This window comes from Mustela nigripes, chromosome 5 (genome assembly GCF_022355385.1).
Source record: "Mustela nigripes isolate SB6536 chromosome 5, MUSNIG.SB6536, whole genome shotgun sequence".
Lineage (NCBI taxonomy): Eukaryota > Metazoa > Chordata > Mammalia > Carnivora > Mustelidae > Mustela > Mustela nigripes.
Genome location: NC_081561.1, coordinates 109888325 through 109909907, shown reverse-complemented (window position 1 = coordinate 109909907; position 21583 = coordinate 109888325). Strand labels below are relative to the sequence as shown.

The following is a 21583-nucleotide window of genomic DNA, read 5'->3' as shown; positions in this document are numbered from 1 at the left end:
GCCTGATACACAAAGGAATAATGTATAAAACATTCATTATGGAAAATTGCTACCTTTTTTATTTAATAAGAAATCTGTTGAAACAAAACTATTGCACTGCCTATGGCATTATGTTCCTGGTATTAGCAGGCTGGAGAATAATTGCTACCATCTTTTACATGTTTCTCCTTACCTATTCTAATCAAGTTGCAGTCATATTTACTTATTTGTTCCATGAATGAAAACGGGGGCTAAAGAAAAGCATTTGCATTGGTTGCACGCTTGTCCCATTACCTGTGTAATCTCAGGCAAGCACCTTAACCTCAGACTCCATTTCTTCATTTGCACACTGGAGATCGTTCTGCTTACCTGGGAAGGTCAAGGTGGGCAAAGGTAAGTGCCGACGCGGTGGAGGCTCCTCATACCAGGCACTCAGTGAATGCTTCCTATTATGATTACTTTCTACATCTGTTTCTCTTTATTCTGGTGTTTCTACGGATGACAGTTGTTGGGGGAGCGGGAAGGGTGCGAGAGTAAGAAAAAGCAATTAAAAAGAAGCCTCGGTAAGCAGCTCTGTCGCCAAGCCTTGCATTGGATTTCAATTTGATTTTAATGTGCTGCTGCTGAGAGCCATGCTGTTGAAAAAGAGAGAAGAGTAAGAAGCAGATGCTCTGGGAAGAACAGTGGGGCATTTATCTCTTTTAATGAGATAACATCATTAGAGTGACAAAGTGCAGTGAATCGATACTCGAAATGGACTGGTGCTATCTTCCCAAAGTGCGGATTGTTATACTTCACAGCCTTAGAATCTGCTGAATCACGAATTCTGTCTTATCTGTTATTGGAGCCACCGACTTTGATCTCGCAGAACAGACCCACACCTTAGTGATCTCCACAGGAGCAGGAAAACGGACTAATTGGATAAATGAGGAAAATCCAGGGTGATTTATAAGTTGCCCTGTAATCAAGGAACCTCAGAGAAAGGAGGTGGGGTCTCCTTTTTTTTTCCCCTTTGGCTTTAAATGGCTGCACATCCTAACCCTCGTCCCCCTCCACCCGCTTTCCTTGCTCCGTGTCTGCTTCTTGGTGTAATGTCAGAAACGCTAATCATGTCAGACCGTGACACTGACAGCCCTGACATTCACAACAAAGAGACAAGAAGGAGAGAGAGGGAGAGAGATCTCAGAGGGGGAAGGTGAGGAGAGGCAGCAGGGTAAGTATTTTTTTCTTGCACATAAAATCTGTAGCTGCAAAACCACCAATGTTCTGGATGTATCACATCCAAGGAAAATTAGGGAAGGAGCGAGGTGAATTCTGATGGGGATAAAATTGGGCTAGGAAGACTTTGTGCTACTATTTTTCCCCCTCTTAGATTTTCAGTGTGTAGCCTACATTATAGTTACTGTGGCTATGATTTCTTCTCACCAAGAGGAAAAAAAAAAACAAAAAACAAAATATGCTGTTAAAATATTTTTTCCCTTTCCCTACCCCAGTTTTTCTCTTTGAAACAAAGCAAAGTTAAGCGCTGATCTTAGCAGGAAGCGTGTGCTCTCTAAGGTTTTCCATTGACCAGATTCCCATAGTTTAATCTGAACAATAGCTGCTTCAGGAAAGAAGTCATCTGTAAGAGATGTTTTTTGACCGTGACAAAGCTGACTTGAGGACTGTTCAGTGTCATTCCCCTGGCTGCCTTGCCTTGGCCTCCCCGGCACCTGCCAGCTACAAGAAAAGCTTACGTTACTGCAAGTTGGAGGGCTGACTATGGCCAGGTCTTCCAAACACCTTTGAGGTTTCTCTCTCCCTCAGGCACTTTCTCCATTTGGAATTGTTCTGGTCAGTGGTCGCTGGTCTCGGATCCGTCATGACCTGGAAACCTGCCGCCACATCTTCCATGTGTTTGGAATCCAGACGCTGGGATCTAAATTGAGCTCTGAGCACTGGCTGAATCATCCTAGCTTTTCTGTAAACACGAGAACCCAGCTGCCAGCTCAGCTTTTGAGGTATTTTGAATTAAAACTCTATGTCTTAGCTAGGATAGCCTTTTACTTTTTCATCACATGATGTAAAAATAAATTAATTAAATGATCAAAAACTGAAAAACAATGTATTGATTCCATGTTATTCACCTTATCGTAAAGGAAGTACATTTTTTTATTTGTATTTGAGAGCAGAAGATGATGGTTACATAGTGAATTCTCTTCAGATTGATTACAAATAATATTGAGAACTCTGGGAAAACCTGAGACCTCTATTTACAATATTCTTGTCCTTAGCACGCAAGTAATACACTGGGGCCACTTGGGAGAATTGTCCCTCTGAATTTACAAAATTAAACAAATTTAAGTGAATTATAGCATAATTTAAACTATATATAGCAACCTTGACATTGTGGCTTATTTAAAATTCTTGAGGAAATTCTACTTCTATTGGCAGAGGAGAGTAAATTGGTACCTTGGGGAGGATTTAGGGGAATTACCCCAAAATATCTTCTTGTAAACTCACAATGTTTTTTGAACTTCTTTTTTATTCTAAAAATCTACGTGGATTTTATACCGTTCTCTATGATGTGTTCATGTTTTCTAATTCATATAAAGTAACTTTAAAAATTACTTGCCAGTTTAATTACTTAGTTAAGTATTTTATCAGGTAATTTCATTGTTATAATGAATAGGTCCTCAAAATTCAGTTTGACACAATGAAAGTTTCCTTTCTTGCCAAAGTACCAACCTAGGGTCGGTCTTTCTGGTCAGTGAACTGCTTTTATTCAGCACTTGTTCAGAAATCCTGAACTCGGGCTCCTTCTATCTTCTGGCTTTACCAGCTGTATTAGGTTTCCAGGATGCTATAATAGAGTACTACAAACTGGGCACTTCAGATAACAGAAATTTATTGTCTCTCAGCTCTGGAGACTAGGAGTCCCAAGCTCAAAGTTGAGCAGGACTGGTTCTTTCTGAAGATCAGTTGTCCAGGTCTCTTTCCTTGGTTTGCAGATGGCTGTCTTCTCCCTGTGTCCCTCCATACTGTCTTCCCTCTGTCCAAATTTCCCCTTTTTATAAGGACACCAGTATTATTGAATTAGGGCTCACCCTATTCCACTAAGCCTCATCTTAACAATGACATCTATAATAATCCTATTTCTGAATTAACATCACTTTCTGAGGTATTGATGGTTAGGACTTCCACCATCTGAATGTGAAGTGAGGGACACAGTTCAGCCCATAATGTCATCTTTTGAGGCTTTTGATTGTCTGCATCTGGCTGGTGGAAGAGATAGAGCGTAAAAAAGGAGCATTATACTTCTTAATCACCAGAGCCCTGAAGGGACTGGGCATCTTCTCTTCATAGTCCATTGATGAGAGCGAGCTGTGTGGCTCCACCTGAAGGTAAGGAGCTTGGGAAAAGTCCCTGGATGACTAGTGACTGTGCTCAGTGTCTTCAGGCACATGTGTGTGCACACGAGCCAGACCAGCTTTCTAGCAAAAGATGTCATGTGTCCCATTTCTTCCCATTCTCATATGGCACTGAAAGAGGTTTTAAGAGTATCCAAATTTGAAAATTCCATCCTGCCCTGGCTAGGAATGCTTTTCAATTAATGGTCCAAGTATTTATATGTAAATGAGTGCCTAAGGCTCACTGTTTTGTTTCCTTAAGAATCTAATAGATTCTCCAGGGAATTTTACTTACATTATTAATGGGCACCTTTTTTTTTCCCCTTATGAAACCGTGAAATCCTAATTAATGAGGCTTTACTCTTGGCCAAAAATTTAGCTTGTGGTTAGAAGGATTTCCGACAGTACAGTGACTTTTTTATATTGTTACATGTTCTATTATTACTGAAAAATGATATGCATCCAAGAAGAGAAAAAAGGATATTGTGAGTGCAGGGGACAATTACATAACCTGCTGTGCTTATCTCAAATGGCTAGACTTTAGTATTTAATTATAAAAGTCTTGTCTCTCCTATCAGGTTAGTCATTATTTCGAAAGTTGAACGTGGGTTTTATAAGTGACTAAGTAATTGCTTTATATGTTCCTTTTCAATTACAGTAAGAAGTCATGAATTCACTACATTTAGAACTGCTAAAAATTATTTAGATTTGCCTGTTGAATATGTTTTTTTTTTTCTAAAAAAGGACTAGGGAAAAAATTTCCACTGTAAATTTTTGGCTTCTCAAAGTAATTTGTAAGAAATTTCCCATGAAAAAAGATACTGCTAGTAATTTAAAAAGGATAAGTAGAGTGCAGTCTGAAAACTTGGTAGGTAGTGTGAAAACACATTAATACTACTGAACCATAATATTTAATTTAGACTTCTAGTCATGAAGTTCCATGTCAAGAAATCATTCTCTTGCTGTTTTATTATTCTGGTACCTTGAGATAACACTGATGTTATCTCAAGACTTAAAACCTATCTACCAGCGGTAACAATAGATTTCCTTTTGGTCAAAAAAGCCCTGACAATGATACTTAGTAAAGATAATTATTTCAATGATGGCCTTTTAATCTTTAGTGGCTATACCTTTTAATATGTCAAAATAGACTAAAACAAGTATTGGAGTCATTTTAAGAATGAATTAAATCCTCATTCGTTTAGATTTATAAATTCAGATTTTTTGGAGAAGGGTCTAGGATGAAGTGTATCCTTTGTCAATTTTTGATAACTAATCATTATTTTATGTTGTTACCATTTTATTGAGTGCCTACCGTTTGCACTAGCTCCTTTTAAAATAGACTATATATATACATATATTTTTTTAAATATTTTATTTATTTATTTGACAGATAGAGATCACAAGTAGGCAGAGGCAGGGAGAAAGAGAGGGGGAAGCAGGCTTCCTGCTGAGCAGAGAGCCTGATGTGGGGCTTGATTCCAGGACCCTGAGATCATAATCTGAGCCAAAGGCAGAGACTTAACCCACTGAACCACCCAGGTGCCCCTAAAATAGACTGTATTATTGCTGATTTTCACAGCCAGTTTGCAAGAGTTGTTATTATTCCCACTTTACAGATGGGGGAACTCAGGGATGTTTAAGTAATGAGACTAGTATCCCATGTCTAGATATAGAAGAGCTAGTATCTGAATTCAAATCTTACTCTAAAACAAATGCACATTTCCATTTTGTTACATTGCTTTGTAGGAGAATATTTGTTGAAGTGAATTTGAAATAGATTAGATGCATTTGCTAAAAGCTAAAAGTAAAATGCGGCATCCCAGAATGAATGCTTTAGTTTTGGGGAGGAAAAAGCCATTTGCCATGAACAAACTAATGTAGTAGTTGGAAATTATTTCCATCTATTCATTAAAGCAGGTCTCTAGAACTTGCTAACACTTTAGTAGAGTACCACTTCCTAAATAAATGAGCAGTCTATGTATGATTCAGAATACTTCTTAAACATCCATTATCTGACTAACGGAGTTCTTTAGAACTCAACTTAGGTTCCTGAAAACTAGTTTCTAATTCATGCTCTCACACTTGCCCCCTTTCTGAATGTGCCAGGTTATGCAGGTTTTATTGATTTGCCAAGGCAAACACAGAAAAAGGCAGCCTTGAACCATGGGTGGGCCTGGCCTGAGGGCAAGATAAAGAAAACCTGCCTATTTTCCAGTGAGAAGCTCAGCTAGAACCCTAAGATAAAAGAAAGGTATATTCCTCTGAAAACATTTCACCTTTTCACCTTTCCTAGCAACCTGATAAGCCTGACTTCTGATGAAAAGGATGATTTAGAGTTTTGAGGGGTATCTATATCATTTTCAGTTTCATGCCATTTATTCTGTTCATGGTTTCTGCCGTGTGACTGTGGCCAAGTCACATCACCTATTTGAAACTTGGTGTCACCATACGTATGAGGAAGCAGCAGGAGTCGTTAGCCTCATGTCTCAGCCTAGGGTGGCTTCAGAGGGTATCTGGAAAATGCTAAGAACTGAGTCCCATGTTTTGTATGCATCTGCATTTTTCTGGAGAGAGTGGTTCGTGACTTATTGCATCAGATTCTCCAGGGCCTCAACACACAAAGAAATCTACAGGACAGATTCTGTCTGAAGTCTATACGGACTATAGCATTCTAGTTTTCTATAAATTTTATTGTGTACAGGCTGTTGTAGACTGCACAGATGAGAAAATGAGTACATTCTATCTTCCTCCTACAGCATGACACGTTAAGGGAAACTTGGAGTGTTTTTATTGTAGACGACGGCTTCTCTGTCCTCTAAGATGAACCTGCTGTGTATAGCAGATGTGCAATAAATATTTGTGGATGGTGACAAAATTCTGTTATTAGTGGATGGATAGTCAATTCATTAGAAGTGAGTTACGTTTGGGTATTGAATGAACATGTTTTTCGAGTCTGAACACTTTTTTGTAGTTCCCTGCAATGGTAGTTTAAAGAATCACTTAAAATAGCACTTTCTTATTTGGAATCTCAGAGAGGTGGGATGTTAGTGCCGCATGAATAGATCGATTCCCACGGTGAGGAAGCAGAGGCCCAGAGGGGTGATATTTTGGTTCTTTTGCTGTCATATCTTCAGTGTGTAAGCGTGCTGTCCCTCCAGACAGCCTTCTCATACGTGTCATGGCTCAGCAGATTAACCTGCCTGAAGCAGGAGCCCTCTTGCTCAGCAAATAAACAGACGGGGAGAATAAGAAAGCACTCTAGCACCTCCCCCTCTGGTAGGGAAGAGAAAGACTTAAATAGCATCCCTGCCCAATGGTTCAGGTAGAATCCAATGGAAGTCCACTGTTGAACGTGACTCATGCATTCACTGTATTGAAACAACAGACCCCTCCCTCCAGAACATCCCAGTTCTGTTAAAGCAAACGAAACAGCTGCTTCTTGGATGCTTAGATATGCCTTCCAAAACATCAGGGATGTTTACCTACATTACTTCTCTCCAAAAATTGCATTTCTTTTTTTCTGATGGTGGATTTTAAAAATATACATTTGACTCCTTAATATGAATATTATGTGTGTGTGAATATGTGTGTGTGAATTGCTACCATTTACTCTTTCAACCTCTGTTTGAAATTAGGCTTTTTATTCTTTGGCAACTTCGTTAAACGAGAATAATCATGGTAGGCCACAATACTATTAATTTTTCTTCAAAGTTGCTGTGAACAATCTCATTAAGATTTATTTTCCAGGCCAAGTTTGCAATTCAAAGTCAAAAGCAGGCAAAATGTTCACAGCTAGGCTGATTTTATTTTGGAAGCTGGTTTTATTTTATTTATTGGTTAATTAAAAATGTACTCAGAGAGCTTCCTTTTGTTTTTTTTTTTTCATTTTTGCACTATTTTGCACTATTATAGCTATTTAACGTGAAATTTTCATGATGATAAATCACTTTTTAGAATTGTCTGAACTGGATTGGTAGTAAGAAGTAACTCTTCAAATTTTTCACTAGGAACAGAAAAGGAACAGTACAAAATATTATTAACTGTTTTCTTTGACTTAGTTTCCTAAGATAGATTTACAAATTATCAGTGCCTCTTTTGGTCATAATGAGTACACAGTATGGCACATGGTTTTGTACCATGTATATTTATGTATGTATTTTTAATAGATATAAATAAATTAGTGCCCAGGTACCAAATAATGTACACCCTCAAAATTTGAATTTCAAGGAACAGTGGCAGAAAATACCATCGCTAGAAACCGAAACTCTCAAACATCAACATAAAAATGGCTGAGATTAGCTATGTGTAAAATTCCCAGAAGGTAATCCACACTTAGACAAACCAACAAAAATCCAAATAAGTGTTGATAATGTTAGCTAAACTTAACACTTTTGAGATTATAACATGTTAATATCAGAAGCAAACAGTTGGCAGCTGGTCTGTTTGGGAGCCACAGAAAGAAGTTGTGGCCCCTGAAAATTGTAGAGATGTCCCCGATCGTCGCAGACCAGTTGCGTGCTATTGGCAAAATGTATTGCCAATCCATTTTAAGTCCATGAGGTTTAATGACACCAACCTACAATCAAATCATTTGGTTCTTTGCCCATGCTTCTGAACTTAATGTTTTCCCAGCAGTGAGGGCTCTGGCCTCAGCATTGAGGACTGAGCTCAGCTGGAAGCTCAGCTGCTCCTCTGGCTGTGTGACCTTGGCCAAAGCACTCAGCCTCTCTGGGCTACAGCCTCCTCAGCTTGAACAAGTACACAAAAGATACTTCAAAGGCTTGTCATGAGAGTTAAATGAAATCACTAATGTGAAAGTGCCTAGGACAGTTCATGCCCCATGGTAAACTCTCAATAGATATTTTCATTAAATAATAATAATAATAATAAGCTTGCCCCAGTATTAAGTTCTTCTGGGAAGTTCTGTTTTTCAGTGTAGATTGATAAGTAAGCATTCCAGGTAATCATCAGTCTGACTTTTATGACTATGGGTAGAATGAGCAGTCTTGATGTGAACAAACACAAACCATTTCTCTTTCGTGCAAACCTGAGACCTCCGTGGGCCTGGCCCCCCTGTGACTTTTGAGTTGCAGGAGGAAACCCCCCAGAAGAGACCGTGAGAAGCACTGGCCTCCGCCACTTAACTCCCACAAAATGGAAGCTAGTCCCTTTCAGAGTTTGGTAGATTGGGTTGAAAAGTTAAGTGTGTGTGTGTGTGTGTGTGTGTGTGTGTGTGTCTTTTAAATAGGACCCAGAAACTAAATATATGCGTGTACTGTAGCAAACGAAAGAAATATGAGTCCCACTCACAATATATTTTTCAGATGCTGTTAACCGGGTTTATTTTTACTTTGACAGATACTTCCGTTTAGGGGGTGCTTTCCACAGACAGATTGTATTGTGCAAGAGAAAATTCGGTAAATTTTGCCTCTAGATTTCCTCCAGATCTCACAGGTGACCACACCCAAGCCTCAGTATTGCCATGTTCTCAATAAGAGACATGAGTTATTACTTCGGTAAATAACCTTGGTTTCTCTCGGGAGATTTTGTTGTCAGAATTTGTCATCTTTTTTTAATAGGACATCATGGTTAATATAGGGAAAGACCAACTATGTTTATGCAACAGAGTCAAATTAAAAGTGGTGCAATTATATTTTTATCTCACTTTTAACTTCATTAGGTCCCTACAATGACCGTGTCCTTAATGAGTTTGCACTCTGAGCATCAGGAGACCTGGGTTCAAATCCCAGCTCAGGAACAGAGGTGCTGAGACCTTGGACAAGCTCCCTAGTGTATTCCTAAACCTATTATCTCTGAAATACCCACCTCCTAGGGCTTCTTTGAGGATTATGTTGGATCATGCCCGTATAAATGTAACATTCAGCCTCTGGTGAAAGTTGACAAATGTTAGCCATTGTGAGAAGGATGAGGGAGGAGCCCTGGCAGAGTTATCAAAAGTGACTTTTCTGTTTCAATTTAATAAACACCTGGGATTTCACATTTGCCTGCTTGTCTATTTCATGATAACCTTGAAAGGATCTGACTCATTTGGACCAAATTTGATACACTGTATTTTAGGCTTCTAGTAAGAATATCAACTCCAAATCCTGAAAGTCCCTTATATCTTCTTGTAGCTACTATGCTAAAAAAAAAAATAAAAAGCTACTTTTTATAGAGAGCAAGGTATATCTCCAGAGTGACTTCAGATGTTACAGTAACCTTGGTTATGTTTTGCAGGAATCATTAGGAAGGGTTTTGAGGGTAAGGGTCTAGAAAACACTGGAAAAGGAAGTAGCTTCTTTGTCTACTGCTCCAGTGTTTTTCTACAAGTGGTTTGACTTAGTTCTGTTGGGACTTGGTTTTGTTTCTTAAGTGGAAAAACTCTTTTGTGTCTCTATTTTATATTAATTCCAGGAGTTTGAGTCAGTGCTGAGTCCAGTAGTTGAATTAATATTGAAATCAAACTCTAAACTAGTTTATCCTTAGGATTACATCCATTATGTAACTCTGAAGTGGGCTTGAACAGAGAAAATTCCAGTACTGTTTCTCTCTCCACATTAAATATAGTAGAGGCCAGTCTTCTCTATGAATGCACATGCTGCATCAGAAGTAGTTTTTTTAAGAGGTTTTAAATTTGGGGAAAGGATGTATGTTCTTGTTCGGCGTCCCTGTCCCGGCATTAGTAACACTAAGGAATTTTCCAAGCTGGCTACCAGAGTGAATAAAAACCAGGTGCATTTATATAATCGGCATAAAAATTATGTTCTATCTGCATTTTTAATTGAGCCAAACACTGCACAGAATTAGACACAGCCTTTGCTCTCTAGGAGTTTAAATGTAAGACAGAAGATGCTAATGTGTGTGTACATGAAGACAAATTCATTTAACATTTTATAAGCACTGTGGATGGTTCCATTTCGTACCTTTGCAGCCTTCCTCAGCCTAGGTGACTCATTCACAAATTATCCATGCCTGTTCATTCATGAGATAAATTTTTAAAATTAAAGAACTTGTGTTTTTCTATTAGTTTTTGTAACTAATACAGTTCATTTTAGAAAAAGTAAGAAGGGAAGTATAAAGAAAAAACAAAAATCCCATATAATCCCATCACCTAGAGAAGACTATCCAGTGTTATATTTTAGCAGCATTTTTAGTGTTATCTTTTAAAATGTTATCTGTGTATTTTATATAACTGAGATCTATGTTTGCACGTTTGCTTTGTGCTATTTTCACTTACCATATCTTTTCATGTTTCCTATTAAATATTTTTTAAAACACAATCTTAGGAGTGTTACGATTAAGTATAATTTGAAAGTTGAGAATCCAGTTTCTGGTCTCCTAGAACGGTCATTTAATATATAACAAGTTAAAGGATCAATCTAACTGTTCACCAGAGCATCTAGACCTATTTCCGAAATAGAGCTATTGTTCACCTAAAGTGGAAACTCACCCGGCTCTGCATATTTCCTCGGGCTGGGTTGCTGTTCCGTGTCTATCTTTCCTCATTGACTTATCAGGCTCCATGCACACATGCACGCTTGTTTATAGCAGTCTTCCTGATATGCAGCCGCGGGGTGGGTTTTGGAAAACTGCCCAGTTACATACCATTCATACTGGCTGACATTCAGCTTCTGGTAGCTAATTGGGTACTCTTAACTCCTTCGATCTCTGAAGAGCTCACCCTGTAGGGCCACCAACCACAGGACTAACACACCCACTAATTCTCTGGCTGTTCATATTCACGCACACAGCTCTATTATGTATGAAAAGCGGCATATTGGCCCAAAAGCCATGAAAGAATTGGGGTCAACTTGTAAAAATCACTGACTCCCTGTTTGCCACTCCTTTAGCCATACCATAAACAACTGCATGAGTTCATAGGCCTTTAAGTTTAAGATGATGCTTCCTGAAGCACCTTGGAAGCAGATGGAGTCTGAAGGGGTTTCTAAGGAATGACAGAGACCATTTCCCATCTCCCTGAGGATGGGTGTGCCCCCCGGGCTGGGGTTCACCCCTTGCGTTAGGAAGTGTTGCTTCAGGATCCCTAAAGTCATTCCTTTCCAAAAACTTCATCTGGTCCTTCCACTTTCCCCCAGAAACCTGCTGTTCTTCATAGCTCTTCTGTTTCTTGTGGAGAATGAGCATCACAAGAGAAAGCCCAGTCTGGCTAAGTAGTAGGGAGGGAATAAGAAGAGGCAGATGGAGGAGGGAGATTATGCAAAGTAGTAAGATTACATATGAATACTGGATGAATTTCAAAATCTTCCCATTATCTCTGTGAACACTCACCTTTTTTTTTTTTTTTCTTCAGCAAAGACTTTTACTCCCTTACATCAAACAGCTGTCCTTATATGCAGGAATCGAAAGAGGAAATATTCACAATAACAGCACCAGGAAGGGGGAGCCCAGATAAAGAGGAGATGTTAAAGTCACATTCATTCTATTTACAAATATCTCCACTGAACATGTTTCAGTGGTTAATCAGAGCTTTCTTGCCTGGCACTTTCTAAAATGATATCATTATCTGGCTTGCTGTTTCAGCCGTTCTAGGAATACCTTGCCTGTGGGTCAGGGTACTTGGTTTCATATAAACAACTCGTAAGAGCCCTTTACAGTTTCAGAAAGACAGGTAAAAAGAGAAGAAACGGCTATACAAGTTATGTGGGGGTGAGGGGAGGCATTGGCAACATTCCTCTTCCTACACAGACACTGCGAGAAGGCATCTTCTGCCATCTCTCGTGATTAAAATAGTTTGTTTTTCCTCAAACCACACTGAATTTAGTTTCTCAGGAGATGAAAGCACCTTTGCTACTCCTGTGGGAGACCATGACATACAGGCTTAATTGCCTCATGGGTGATATGAAGTCGTGGAATAAAAACTAGCCATCACTCTTTAACCAGTTTGGCTTAGTAAACCTTGACAGCTAGCAAAACTCAGCCAGACATCCTTGATTACAGGCGGTGCACAGGGCCCCAGGAGCTGGTCAGGATGAGTTGTCCAGTAGGAGTTAATTTTACTACATCGGTTTCCTCTGTTTGAACTTATCCTCCTCAAATCTAAGAATGACTGAAAATGGATTAACCAAATGTTTTTCCTGCTTCCAGCCATGGCATTTTCTTCACAGTGATGGCCATTTTCTTCACTGGGATACTATTCACTTTTTTTGGCAAGAATTATTTGTTTTTATTAAAACTCTCTGGCTTGCTTAAGTCTATTTACGCTATATAATAAGAGAGAGAGGCATCAGTATGTTAGAATTTCACAGACCTTGCTTCTCACAGCAGGGACCCACAATCAGCATTGTCAGGCAGGGACATGTGATCAAGTCACAAACTCCATGGGAAGGTCTGCTGCGAAATCAGTATCAACATAAACATACATCCAGTTAACTGATTTGCTGTTTGCTCCATACCACAGGTCAGGTGATGTCTCTGAGAGCAAATACATTCAGTGTTATAAAGATGTCAGCTATTATCATTTCTGTACATAACCTCACACTTAGGGGGCACCAGCCTGGCTTAGTTGGGAGAGCATGCTACTCTTGATCCTGGGGTTGTGAGTTCGAGGCCCACGCTGGGTATAGAGATGATTAAAAAAAATTAAAATAATAATCTCCTACTTGGGAGGTAAAGGTAGTTCAGAGAGTAATCATCCTGCTAGCATGGTCAAAGAGATTTAGGTACAAGTTCTGGCTCTCCTCCTGTTTACTTAGTGTGGGACTTGGGGCAAGTTGCTTCCCTTTCTAAAAAAAAAAAAAAAAAAGTAAATATATATGTGTGTGTGTGTTTCTGTCTATATATGTGTATATAAATAGAAGTGATTTTCTTTAAGTGCATAAGTGTGATGATAGCATATACACTTTTGGTTCCCCCTGCCTTTTTTTAAACTTTTCCCTTTTTGCTTGGATTACTTCCCTTTTTTTCTCCTCTTTTCCCACTTTAACTGCCCAGGTAGCCTTCCATATTTTTTCCCATTTTTACATAATCAGTTATATAAGTGGAGAATCATATAAACACACATGCACACACCCCAGCACACAAGTGAGAGGAGGACAGAGATTGTTGTTTTGTTTTATAAACATGAAAACATGTTCTATGGGGTATTCTCAAAGCATCAGTGCAATTTTAAGTTAATGATTTCAGAGTCATAATTGCTATGCACTTACAAAGACATACTGCAATATTTCATTATTTACATTTATTTTACAGCATATTTATACTTATTTAATTTTTTGGTAAATTTTGAATAGCACATTTTATTCTTAAATTTTTGTGTACAACAGCTTCTGTTATATTGAATTTTAATAAGAAACATCAACAGTTTTAAATGTTCAAAGATTAACCTCTCAAGTGTTGTTTTTGTAAGTATGTAACATTCATACTTCTGAAATTACTGAAGTTAAAAAATTCACTAAGATGTTTGGGACTCTCTATTACATTTCTTTTCCTATCTTGTATTCCTTTAAAACCGTGTTGAAATATTTTCATTCAACTGACAGAGCTCTGGTTCATTCTTTCTAGTGGCTTCATAATTTTCTATAGAATAATCCTTATAACTTATTTCATAGCTTATTGATGAAGGTTTACCTTGGTCATTTTTTTTTAAGCCATTGTCAACATTGTAGTAGTCATAATCTTTGTACATGTCCTTGCAAACAAGTAGTGGTAATTCTTAGCATTGGTTCCAAGGAATGGAACTGCAGGATTAAAAAGTAGATGTAATTTTATTTATTTTTTTTTTAGGGGAGTGGGGAGAGGGAGAAAGAAAGAATCTTAAGCAGTCTCCATGCCCAGTGCAGAGCCCAATATGAGGCTTAATCACACAACCCTGAGATCCATGACCTGAGCCAAAATCAAGAATTGGGTGCTTAACCGACTAAGCCACCCAGGCAACCCGATGTAATTTTAATTCTAATGTGGCTGTAAAAGGCTTTAGTTGATTAATTTTAAAAATGCTTTAGGTTATACAGTAAGAGTACAGTTAACCTTTGAACAGCATAGGGATTAGCGCCAAACTCTCCCCCAAGCAGTCAAAAATCCATGTGTAACTTTTGACTTGACAAAAACTTCACTTACAATCTACTGTTAATTGGAGACCTTATCAATAACATAAACAGTTGATGAAACACATGTTTTGTATGTTATATATATTATGTACTATATTCTTAAAATAAAGCCAGAGAAGAGAAAATCTTACTAAGAAAATCATAAGAGAAAATACACTTACGTAATATATTCACAAAAGAAAAAAAAATCTTGAACACAGTTTAAACCTGTGTTGTTCAAGGGCCAACTGTATTTGAAAATTCACATGCATTATGTTATTTGATGCTCATGATGGCCTTTGAGGTGGGCAGAGTAGATATTATTGTTCCCACTTTACTGATATGAAAATGGAGGCACAGAGAAGCAGTTTCTCACAGTTACCCAGGTGGAAAGTTCTTGACTACAGTCTAGAACCAAGTCCCATCCTGAAGAAGCACCTTACAGTCTTTCTTTACCTATATTTTTGGTCTTGATAAATCAGTCAGATGAAAATCTTCTAAGCTAATGGAATTAAGAAAAGGATAGTTATGGTTAGTTATGCTACCAGGAGAGGGCAGTAGTTGAAATACATTGATTTTCCTAAATATTTGCACCCCCAGGTTCTTTTGAGGGACATACTTTTGTTATTTTTTGGACATTTGTAATGTCTTGATTTTAGTTTAGGGTTACGTGTTTGGTCATTGAAATCTTTATTAAGATTTGATGGCTCCATTTCATCAATGATCAATTCCTCATGATACTTAAAAATAAAATTAGTAGCACACAATAGAGGGTATTGCAAGGGTTGTGAACGAATGAACATTGTTTCCTTGGTGCCCTTAAAGAACTTCTGTGTTACAGATTCTGAGTCTGGCTGTTCAGATTCCAGTTCTGCAAAATGAACTGACTGACTTGGCGGCACTTCATATAGCACTCAGTTTCCTTATCTGTAAAATAGGGGAGAATACACCTACCTCCTAAGGCTATTAGGGAGCTGTCAATGTACACTGCTTACCGCAGCACGCAGCCCCGAACAGAGCTTGGTACAGGCACGGGCATGTGTGGTCCAGCCCCGCCACAAAGCCAGGCTGACCCTGCCCTTCGAAACATGTTAGAGTGTGACAATGTCTCCCGGGAACACAAAGGGTGGATTTTTTTTTTTTTTTTAAATATCTATACCATTGCCCCATGCCAGTCAGTGGCTTTGCATTTTGTGCTCAAATCAAGTACTGATACAGTGTAACTCCTTAAGTAGAAGTAAAATTATAGGAAGGCTCATGGCCTTCCTAGGTACCATTTTTTGAGTGACAACTGTATAAACCACAGTGAGTACTTCTGTTCCTGCAAGAGTCTGATTGAGAGGAACAGCAAAAAGAATTTTAGTTTCTCTTCCTCCAAGCGAACATTGTTTTCTTAGCTGTCTTTTTTGGGAGATGGGAAGGAGTGGTTACTTAAAACCAACAGTGTGTGCAAATTGGAGTGACGGGTGTAGTTAGCTTTTACTATTTAGCTAATAGACAAGCCCCCCAAAATATGGCTTGGGGGATACCCGGGAACAAATAGATTTTTTTTTCCCTTCAAAACTGTTACGAAGAATCTTTTTGTTTCTAGAAGAAACAACTGTAGAATTGAGCTGTTTATTTGTAATGTGCTGTCCAATTGAGGGACGATATTTAATATCCAACCTGTCATTTTAGATAATAGTAAGGCGGTGGGGTAAGTGGAATGAAGCCAGGAAATTCAGAGTTGCAGCTGACATTTCATCCTCTTCGAGGTTTGTGAAAAGGCCACAGCTAACTTTGCATTTCCCCAGGAAGAAGGGTGGAGGTTCTGTTGCTATCACACCCTGTACATTATTCAAACACAAGGTTGTTCACTTGCTCTTCTGTGCAGAGTCGTTACTGAAAGTGAGTCTTTGGCCGGCTTCGTGCTGGTGAGCTGTTATTCTGGTCCACAGCACTTGGGGAAAGGGATAGTACAGGTACCTGCTGCAGGCTAAGAACAAAAATGGACATTTTCCTGACCCTATCCCAAATGGCTTCTGGCATTCTGTCTGCAGAAACAGTTTTTCAGTAAAGGAGGAAATGTTTCAAGGCCAGGAACTAAAGAGAATACTTAGATTTATGATCCAGAAGGCTTTCTTATCAGCTTTAGTGCCGCGAGAATGTGATACAAAATCTGTTAAGCGTGGAATCCTCCCTGGTGAGGAAAGTGAAGTCCGCAGAAAGCCCAGAACAGTTCTGAGTTACAGTTAATCAGTGGTAGAAGCAGAGAATCATGGGGTTCTGATGGCTCCCCCAGTCCTTCCTGTGCATAAGCTTTACAGCTTCTAACCCAGAACCCAAGTTGGGTGAGAGTTCACATGACCTGTTTCACATTTTATGCATTACATTCCACCAGAGGTACAAGATGTTGATGTAGGCAACGGAGTCCAAGAGATCCAAGTACTCACTGGAATTCTACCACTTACTAACTGAAAGATCCTGGGGATGCTCACCTCTAAATCTCAGCTGTCTTGTTTGCTAACAAGGATAGTGATAGCTCATTGAACTGTTGTGGGAATTCAGGTGGTAATGTGGAAAGTTCGGTACAAAGCCTAGCATACAGTGGGTACTCAATTGATGAGAGCTCTTCATGGGCCAGGTACTGTGCTATGCATGCTGGAGACGTGAAAAAAAATAAGATACCATCCCTGCACTCAAGTAGCTTGCTGTATAGTTAACAAGACAGACATACTGATAAATACAGAAGAATAAAACCATGTGCTTTCAGGGAAATGATAGCCGTGAGGTATGTAAGGGATTTGGGACAAGAGGGATTTGGGAAGCCTTCAGAATGGAGGTGTTTCACAGGTTTTTGAAGATGAGTAATAATTTTGAGACAGGCAGGAATTTTTTAAGAAGAGAAAAGAGCATGGAGTATGCTCATGTATGGACCCGTGAAATCATCATTTAACATTAACATGTTAATATCGACATAGAGGGCAATTGGTTTGCATTGCTGTGGTATAAAGCTTATACACAGAAAAGCTAGAAAGGGGGCCATATTCCAAATGGCTTGGAGGCTATTCTCTGTGAGTATGGGTCAATACTGAAAGATTGTTAAGCTGGAAAATAATGTGGTAATCTTTATGTTCTGTAAATATTCCTCTGTGGACAAGTTATGTATTGGAGGGGAGGAAGCATGAGAGCTGGTGTAAGATAATGAGAGCATTGAGTCTGGCTTGGGTGACTGGACCCTGCCACCCATGACTGATTTGGAAGGGTCAGTACTAAGTACCACTTGAGATATTTTGTGTAGGGTACCCAGATGGTCAGATCATCAATGTCATTTTAATTACATTGGCAACTTTAAAATATTTTATGAGATGGGATCGGGAGGAAGACGAACCATAAGAGACTTCATCTCACAAAACAAACTAAGGATTGCCAGGGGGAGGAGGGTTAGGGAGAGAGTGCTTGGGTTATGGACATTGGGGATATTGGGGAGGTGAGTGCCATGAAATGTGTAAGCCTGATGATTCACAGACCTGCACCCCTGGGGCAAATAATACATTATATGTCAACAAAAATAATTTAAAAAAGAAATTAGGGACGCCTGGGTGGCTCAGTTGGTTGGACGACCGCCTTCAGCTCAGGTCATGATCCCGGAGTCCCGGGATCGAGTCCCGCATCGGGCTCCCAGCTGCATGGGGAGTCTGCTTCTCCCTCTGACCTTCTCCTCGCTCATGCTCTCTCTCACTGTCTCTCTCAAATAAATAAAATCTTTAAAAATAAATAAAGAAAGAAAGAATAAAAAAGAAATTAAAAAAATAGTTCTGGGGCGCCTGGGTGGCTCAGTGGGTTAAAGCCTCTGCCTTCAGCTCAGGTCATGATCCCAGGGTCCTGGGATCGAGCCCCGCATTGGGCTCTCTGCTCCGTGGAAAGCCTGCTTCCTCCTCTCTCTCTCTCTCTCTGCCTGCCTCTCCGCCTACTTGTGATCTCTCTCTATCAAATAAATAGGTAAAATCTTTAAAAAAAAAATAGTTCTGAAGTTCATGAGTTATAACATGTAAAGTGCATGACACATTTAAATACGTGCCAAAAAATGTTAGATCTTTAAAAAAATTTTATGAGAAAATATTTGCAAATTTTTCTGACATTGATCAGCCCCTCATTTTTGCCTGAGCAAAATTGCTCTTTCCAAGAATTACTTTTGAAACTAAAGGATTATGGGGCGCCTGGGTGGCACATTTGGTTAAGTGTCTGCCTTTGGCTTGGGTCATGATCTCAGGGTCCAGGGATGGAGCCCCGCACCCTCAACAAGGATTCTGCTTCTCCCTCTCCCTCTGCCTTTGCCCCCAACTTGTGCTTACTCTCTTTAGCTCTCTCAAAAAAATAAATAAATGAAATCTTTTAAAAAATAAAGTAAAAAAAAAAAGGGATCAGGTTTTTTCCACTGAGAAGTTGTTTTTAATGTAAGAATTCAAGCTTTCAGGCATTTCTTAGTGACTGTTCTTTCCTTATCATTTGTTCTTCCATTGTTTTTCTCTTGTCTAGTGCAGGCAGCTATGAAAACACAATGATTTTGGTATGTACGTTTAAAACCTATCAAGAGAATGGTGATCTTTTCACAGTATATACAAATATCAAAACATTACTTTGTATACCCGAAACTAATATAATGTTTGTTATACCTCAATTAAAAATTTCTAAAAATAGCCAGTTCAGAAAATAAAAACCCTACCAAGAGAGTTTCTTAGGATTTTGGTGTATTAGGAAAATCAGTGTATGAATGAAGACTGTAAGCTTTTCTATAATGAGTTAAAAAATCAATCAATAAATATTAATCTTAAAATTTAGATATAGAAAAATTATCTCCTAAACGCTTGTGTTTTCCAACTTGAAACAGTATTACAATACTTTTTTTAACTATTTTATATATTTATTTGAGAGAAAGACATAGTGGAAGAGAGAGAACAAGTGGGAAGGTGAGGGAGAAGCAGTCTCCCCAGTGAGCAGGGACCCCGACGTGGGGCTCGATCCCAGGACCCCGGAGCCATGACCTGAGCTGAAGGCAGACACCAAACTAGCTGAGCCACCCAGGCACCCTATTATTATAATACTTTAAAGTACACATTTTGACAAAGTTTGACAAGGTTCTTTACTTCTTTAAGAAGTATACCATTCATACAGAAGGGAACATACAGCTTCTTGGTACATTTTAAACAATAAAGTAAGGAGACCTCCACATTTCTTCTACTCATCTCAAGAACTTGAGACTCGGATATATCTCTCTCCTAGGTCACATTCTCCTCTCCTCAACTCTTTCCTGGATTCTGAGATAATCACTCTCGTGCCTTTTGCTTCACTTCACTACATATGTGTATATCCCTAAACAATTTACAATATTATTTTAACCTTTATATAAATGGAATTATACTCACTATTTTGTGACCTGCTCCTGCCAAAACATTATGTTCTGAGATCCATCTGTATTGATGTGTATAACTTCGTCCATTCATTTTTCATTCATTGTATTTTGTTGTATTTATTATACTACAATTTATGTAGTCATTTCATTGTTGAAGAGCCCTGAATTTTATCACATATATGATAAACATATTGACTTCTTTATTAATAAAAATAATTTGCAGGAGTACCTGGTGGTGCAGTCAGTTGAACATCTGACTCTTGCTTTCAGCTCAGGTTTGATCTCAGGGTTGTGAGATGGAGCTCCATCTTGGGCTCCATGCTTAGCTCAGAGTCTGCTTGAGTTTCTCTCTCCCTCTTCCTGTGCTTCCACTGCCTACCTCAAATAAATAAATAAGTATCCTTTTAATAAAAGAAATTATCTATTATTCATTTGAGTGAGAGAGAGAGAGAGCAAGCACAAGCAGTGGGGAGAGGGAGAAGGAGAAGCAGACTCCCTGCTGAACTGAGCACCCAACCTAGAGCTCAAACCCATGATCTGAAGATCATGATCTGAGCCAAAGGCAGATGCTTAACCATCTGAGCCACCCAGGCTCCCATAAATAAATCTTTTAAAAAATAAAATAAAAATAAAAATATTTTGTAGATTCTTTAGTGTTTTCTGTTTGGATTTGTATCATCAATAAGAAATGGTGGGCGCCTGGATGGCTCAGTTGGTTAGGCAACTGCCTTTGGCTCAGGTCATGATCCTGGAGTCCCTGGATCAAGTCCTGTATAGGGCTCCCTGCTTGACAAGGAGTCTATTTCTCCCACTGACCTTTCTCCATTATGCTCTCTCTCTCTCTCATTCTATCTTTCTCAAATAAATTTAAAAAATCTTCAAAAATTAAAAAAAAATAAGAAATGGTAGTTTGGGTTTCTTTTTTTCCTTTTTAATTTGTATGATATTAATTCCTTTTTCTCATTTTATTGAGCTTGTGGAATCTTCATTGTTAAGTAGAAGTGGTAATGGCAGATTTTACCTTTTCATTGACTTACAGACAATAATTTAAAAGTTTTACCCTTGACTATATCATTATTTTGTGGTACCCCTTACCCAGTTGAGGAAGATTCTTTCTATTCCTTGTTTACTAGGAGTTTTAATTATGAATAGTTGCTATATTTTCTTGAATGCTTTTTCTGTATCCTTTGAGATAGTGATTTCTTTTCTACTTCTTTAATCTGCTAGTGTGATGTATAAATGATATTGAAACAACCTTGCATTATGGGAATATTTCAAACTTAGGAGACATGGTATTTTTCCTTAAAAATTACTAGATTTCAATTACTAATATTTTGTTCAAGATTTTTGCATTTATATTTACAGATAAAATTGTCCTCTGTTTAGTTTTTCCTTGGGGCTCTGTGAATTTTAGTTTTTTTGTATTTTGAAGATATTTTGAGGCATATAATATTATTTTATCTTCCTGGTGAATTAAATGTATTTATTAATATGTCATGGCCCGTTCAAAGTTGACAAAACTGACTAAAGTTAATTTTGTATGGATTTAACTTAGCTACACTAGATTTCTGGGTTAGTATTTGCCTACTAATATTTTTCTCTACTTTGCGTTTTACAAGGACACAAAAGATTTAAGATTTGTCTTTTATAAATCATGTAACTGGCTTTTGTCCTGTGAGCTTTATTAAGGTATAATTTATATACAGTAACAGCTCACACATTTTAAGTGTACATACAGCTTGATGAATTTTGACAAGTGTATACAGTCATGTAAC

General features: G+C 38.4%; 1 protein-coding gene across 5 annotated transcripts in view; it reads left to right on the top strand.

Annotated features, from left to right (window-relative positions):
- Positions 1 to 21583, top strand: part of BACH2 (BTB domain and CNC homolog 2) — a 357131-nt gene that overhangs the window by 103881 nt on the left and 231667 nt on the right. Inside the window, exon 3 of one of the 5 annotated variants that reach the window (XR_009404499.1) lies at positions 1786 to 2006. The exons of the other annotated variants lie outside the window; for them this stretch is intronic. The gene's annotated coding sequence lies outside the window, so the exon portion shown is untranslated. Of the gene's footprint in view, positions 1 to 1785; positions 2007 to 21583 lie in introns of those variants that run through there. 5 annotated transcript variants of the gene reach the window in all.